The sequence below is a fragment of the Phyllostomus discolor genome, chromosome 6 (assembly GCF_004126475.2).
Source record: "Phyllostomus discolor isolate MPI-MPIP mPhyDis1 chromosome 6, mPhyDis1.pri.v3, whole genome shotgun sequence".
NCBI lineage: Eukaryota > Metazoa > Chordata > Mammalia > Chiroptera > Phyllostomidae > Phyllostomus > Phyllostomus discolor.
This window is the reverse complement of record NC_040908.2, coordinates 68,144,084-68,150,279: the sequence shown is the minus strand read 5'-3', so window position 1 is coordinate 68,150,279 and position 6,196 is coordinate 68,144,084. Positions and strand designations below refer to the sequence as shown.

At 36.3% G+C, this 6,196-nt stretch overlaps 1 protein-coding gene across 3 annotated transcripts in view; it reads right to left on the bottom strand.

The window, feature by feature from the left end:
- Window positions 1-4,565: 4,565 nt before the first annotated feature.
- MGAT4A (alpha-1,3-mannosyl-glycoprotein 4-beta-N-acetylglucosaminyltransferase A) overlaps window positions 4,566-6,196 on the bottom strand; it is a 125,772-nt gene continuing 124,141 nt past the window's right edge. For all 3 annotated transcript variants that reach the window (XM_028517768.2, XM_028517767.2, XM_036030094.1), the window contains 2 exons: window positions 5,497-5,609; window positions 4,566-5,366 (listed from right to left, as the gene is read on the bottom strand). The gene's annotated coding sequence lies outside the window, so the exon portion shown is untranslated. The remainder of the gene's footprint in view (window positions 5,367-5,496; window positions 5,610-6,196) is intronic.

Sequence of the window (6,196 nt, the reverse complement as noted above, 5' to 3'; positions counted from 1 at the left end):
ATAAAAAAAATACTGTGGTAATAGCTTTATTAGTGTTATATGTCCACATACATTAAAGAAATAAAATAAGGATAGTAGTTATGGCATACATGTTAAGAATAATAATTAAAATTTACACCAAACTAAACTTTCCACACGTAACTTGGAAAAGTTGTCTTTTTTATAAAATAGATGGAATATGTTAAGTACCCTTAACACTAAGATATGATTATGACCTCTATTTTTTTAAAGATTTTATTTTTAGAGAGAGGGGAAAGGAAGAAGAAAGTGAGGGAAACATCAATCGATTGCTTGTCACACCCCCCCACCCCCACAACTGGGGACCTGGCCTGCAATCCAGGCATATACCCTGACTGGGAATCGAACCTTCAACTTTTCAGTTTGCAGGCCAGTGCTCAATCCAGAGCCACACCAACCAGGGCAACCCCACTTTCTGACCAGACAGTGTTAGCCTCTCATTCTTTCCTTTAGCTCTACTTACATCAAGAGTATGTATGGCATTATAATAAAAATGAACATAAAAATTAATGGGAAAACCAAAATAAAAACTTCACTTGCAGTTAATGGCTTGGAAGCAGAGATATTTTGGAAAACATTCACAGAGCACAAAAATTTGGCTGGGACATACAGGATTTGATCTGTGCTTAGACAAGGTTTCAGTTTAAAACTAATACTTCAATGCAAAGTAGATCATAGGATCTCTACATAAAGGTAGAAGGGTTTTTTCCTTTACCACTGTTCATCATTCATAATACACTGACAGGCTTAGAACAGACTAAATCAATATAAAGTAATAATTCCAGGAGAAAGATTCCTTATACACTACTTGGATTCTACTCCTACAGTCTCATTCTAGCAGTTCCTTTAGAAATATTACTAAGATCCCACGAGTTTTTGTCAACAAACTTCCAGTGAAGACAGAAATTCCTGCTGAGGCCGAGATATAGGATATGCTAGTAAGACTTTACTCACGCATTTACTGAGAAATATCACCCATACTAGAGGGAATCTTCACCTTTTAAATACTGTATTCATTTTTCATTGTTGCATAGCACATCACCACAAATTTAGATACCCATTTCATATCTCACAGAAGTCCACGCAGGCTTGACAGTTCTCTGCTCATAGTCTCAGGCTGGAATCAAGTGCCAGCAGCCTGGGCTCTTATCTGCTGAAGGTGAATCCACTTGCCGGCTCACCCAGGTTTTTGGCTGGATTCAATTCCTGTGGCTATGAAGGTCCTTTCCTTCATACCTCCTCTTGCTTTGCATTTCTAACTTCTGCTACCAGGCTGAGAAAACTCTGTTTAAAGGGCTCACATCATAAGATCTGCTGTCCCCAGATAACCTTTTGCTGTGTAACTATGGATCATATTCCCAGGTTCCACCCACACTCAAAGAGGCAGGATATCATACAAGGTCATCAGGGGTCTCAAACAAAATTCTGCTAACACAGTTATTAGAGCAATCTCTCCAAATATGCTGTTCATAAAATCAAACTTGTCTTTGCGGGCAAAGAGTATTGTTGGGAGACAACTTTTTTTCATTATTACAGATTTGAAAGAATACTTAATGTTGCTGAAGCTTTTTTAAATAATAAAATGACACCTAATTATTTAGTGATAGAACTATTGATTTGAAAAGCAATACCTTTGTTAAAAGACATTTCCAATGGTTAAATTAATATACTTGTCTATAACAGAAATGCATCTGTGTGCTCAATACCCATTGCATTCACTTTTTCCAAAGCCTCAATCTACCATTGCTCTTTTTGTTGACATAGTGGGTGCGCTATAAAGAACACTGAGACTTAGGATGAAACACAGCAATCTTGGCTGCTTTTAGAATCCTAGAAATAGGTCCTCAACTACTTCTCACCCAAAATTTTTATCCATCATTTGCATTATGATATATTCTGCATGTCTACTTTTAACCTATAATAATCAAAATTCATTATTCTGGTTTCTAAAATGTTTATATTAGCAAGCTCAATACTGTGCTGGCAAACAGAACTTTCTGCAGTGAAGGAAATGTTCTATACCTGTGCTGTCCAATCCAGTGGCCAGTGAGCACCTAACTGCAGGTAGTGTAAGGGAGGAGCTGAATGTCTTGTATTAAACAGCCACCATGAATCCAGTGGCTACTATTCAGGACAGCATAGCTTGTCTAGAGTTTGACTAGTATATGTGAAATATACACCAGACGCCAAGTCATGCCCTATTTATATAAGTAGTTTTACCATTTCCCTGCTCTCTATTTTGGTAAAAGTGATTCAGTATCCTCTCAAAGTCAAGAAGTTACTTTCAGTTCTAGGGCTCTTGCTGATCTTCTGTCCACACCCCTCATTAACATGACTCTTATGGACTACCACTAACTTTCTTGCTTGAGGAAAGTATGACTGCTTCTAATTATCTAGTGTAGAGTTCAGGGAAAGGAGAGAGCAATGAAAAATGAGACTATCTGAGCACCTGCTGTCCATAGAGGACAGGGAAGAAGTATGAGTCACAGTCTTGCCATCAAGAGTTAGAAGTTGGTAAGAGAAGACATGCACATGTGTACACCCTCCCCATAATCAAAAACTGGAGAGCTGAGTGGCATATAAGTGTGTGGCAAGTATAGTAGGTAAAGCAATTTAAGGAAGAGGGTTGGGCTGGAACAGCTGGCCCCTTATCCAGACACTGACTGGGCACCTACCATGTGCAGGCACTCCTGTAGGCATTGGCAACAGATTCACTGTGAGGGGAGTCCTTGAAAGATGGACAAGATTTGGCTAAAAATATTCTCAGAAATAAGGGGTGATCAGGAAAAGGCTCCATCTAAAGCCTGAGATGTCCCAGTGAATGACGGGGCCACAACGACTGTGACCCCTCTAGATTTTCTGAGCATGGCATTTCTCCTGTAATCAAAGTTGGCTACTTAGGAAGCAGGGAAACAAAGGGACTTCTGAACCTACCTCCAGATTTTACTTCTGAATACTTAGCAGCAATTTAGTATGTTAACTTAGTGACATAATTTTACACTGAAAAGTTCTTTTCAAGTAAAATCTGCCGGTAGGCACTGAGCCAGGAAAATTTCAGAAGAAAACCAACAGTAAATTTTTTTTAATGAAAAAATAAATGTAAAATTCCCAATAAAAATTTTTAACTGGAGTTTGACATAAAAATCATTGGTAACATGTGACTTTCTATTCAAAAAACAGTAACTAAAAATTATTCTAATATGGAGTAATGGAAACTACCCTATCAGTGCTTCCCAGCCTGTCACTTCATAACAGTGCTGTTTGGTCCACACACGTAAGCAGGTGAGCTCCTCCAGGCTAACAGCTGCCAGCTGGAACCCCCAGGCACCCAAGGCCTTAGCCAGTGACGACTGAAAGCTCCAGATCGATCTCCACCATCTGTTACCTGTCACCCACCTGCAACCCACCTGAGTCATGCCAGACTGTTTGGGAACTGACATTGATAATTCAGAATTTTTTTTGAAGTAAAATACTTTTGTAAAGATTACTGATTGCTAAGACTGGTAATAGTTTTGTTATAGTTAAGCAATATTTGAATTGCGTGTTTCAGAGTAATACTTTTTTGAATATGCATTTATAAGTTCTAATGCAATAAAATAAGTCATTTTGAAAAAACACAACTGCTACAATACCTTTCACCAAAAACCAATATTACAATTTTGTTTTTCTTTAAAATCAAATCAGTTATGACACACAATAGCATTATCTAGAAAACATTTTGTCAAGACTCATGGAATACAGACACAGATCAAAAGAGAGGGTTTGTCATCTTAAATATCAGAAGAAATGTAATGAGTTGTCTGTAATTATTTGGGTTGAAATGCATCACCCCTGCACATTAAAATTTACCAGACTTCCCTGGCTGGTGTAGCTCAATGGATTGAGCATAGGCTGCAAACCAAAGGGTCGCCAGTTCGATTCCCAGTCAGGGCACTTGCCTGGCTGGGCCAGGTCCCCAGTAGGGGGCATGCAGGAGGCAACCACACATTGATGTTTCTCTCCTCTTTCTCCTCTTACCCTCTCTCTAAAGATGAATGAATAAAACCTTGAAAAATATATAATAATAAATAAAAGACTGATTTTTTTTTTGTTGCTATACACCATACACAGTACAGTAAAATAAACCTCAGAAAGGTCATTGGTTTTTTAAATCTTGGCTTTAAGGAATGACAAATGCCTTTGAAAATATTTTGTTTGAAATCAGTGATATAGAAGTCCCCCCTTATCTAAGGGGGGTATGTTCCAAGACCCCCAGTGGATGCCTGAAACCATGGCTAGTACAAAACCCTAAATTCGATGTTTTTTCCATATATAAGCATACATACCTATGGTAAAATTTATAAATTAGGCATGGTAAGAGACTAACAAATAACAGAACAGATATAACAACATACTGTAACAAGTTATGTAAATGTGGTCTCGTGAGATACACAATGCCTGCGTGATGCCATGACGTGAGACTCACGCACTGGACAAAGGGATGATTCAGACCCAGGTGGGATGGATGGGACGGCGCAAGATTTCATTACACTACTCAGAACAGCACACAATTTAAAACTTATGAATTGTTTATTTCTGGAACTTTCCATTTAGTATTTTTGGACCACAGTTGACTATGGATAACTAAAACCGCAGAAAGCAAAACTGCAGATGGCAGGAAGCTACTGTAAAAAAGTATTTCATTTAGGAAATCAATCTAAAATCACTCTTAAGTGGCAGTGCATTTGAAAAATGGCATTAACCTATAATGTTTGCATTTCCAAAGGAAAATATAGGAAGAACTTAAAAAAGCAAGGTAACCATTTTTCAAAAAATGTATTGATTCAAAAGTTTACTGCACAAAAATATGTACTTCTTAAGTGTTTCTAATAAATTAACTCCATAACATTTTTATGTATATTTATATATATATATATAATCCCTGATATCTATAAAAGAGGGTCTATAATAGTAAAATAAATGAATTTCAAAAGTACCCCCTTCATAAAATGTATTTATCATTATTTTCTTCTCAAATTGAAGGAATGTAACAATATGTACAACTCTTATGTATTAGTATAATACCAAAACAGTACAAGTCATATTAATAGGCTGTCATAAGTGTAAAATGTTTGAGTCAAGTTAAAATTGGAGGACAGCTTAGGTTTGAATGAATATAATTATCTGTGGGAGGTTCACTTTCCGAGTGGAAATGACAATCATCTACAGTAGATTTCACAAGAGGTAGCGTTCAAGTAAAAAAAAAAAAAAAGTACATGCTTTGTTATCTTTAATCAACAAATTTCCAGGAAAAAAAGATGTATTGGTTTCTTAGGAGATAATCAGTTGGTGACTTTTTTAATATGAATCTGAAATACAAAATTGTGAAGAGTACAATAAGGCCATTATTTTTCATTTCCAAAAGTCTTTAAATATGAAATCAAAGTATGAAAAAAAATAGACTCTAAACTGTTTCACTGATGTAGTATATTGTCTTACCTCATTAAGAATGGCCCAAACAGCAGAATTCTGAGTAACTGAAAGTCGAAAGGCTGCAATGGGGTTTAGGTTGAGATCCACCATTCCTTCTGCAACACCATTCTCAAATTTTCCTTCAAAATAAAAATCAACACTGGTTGGGTAGGCTGGAACAAGCATGCTTCAGATATCGCTGACATAAAAGAGGAAAGGAAAACACTGAAATATTTCCAGTGGAAGTCTTCAGACAGAATGGGTGACTTTTTCCTTCTTCCTACTTTTATTCAACTTTGAAATTTTTCATGAAATAGTACATGCTTTAAAATAATAGAAGCAATCCATTTGAAAAGGCAGAGCTATATTTTTCTTATAAATTAAAAACAAAATAAAAATATATGTGTACCAACCTCATGGAGGCTTAAGTCAATAAACAAATTTCAATGCTTTAATTAGACATACGTATTAATACAATGGTTGGCCTTGGGCAGGGGCTCAATCTATGTGTATTCTTTCCAAGGGCACATCTAGAAGGAATTATAAAGTGAATTATATCTTTAAGCAAATGCACGGTAAAACTCCATTATAAGTGGAAAGCTGAAAAAACTTTCCCATAAGGATAAGGACCAAGAACTTCTATAAAAGTTAATGTGCTCTGTACCCAATTTTTCTTGCTGTGAGAAATACTATTTTTAAAACAAAACCAAATAATGCTGTTGAATAA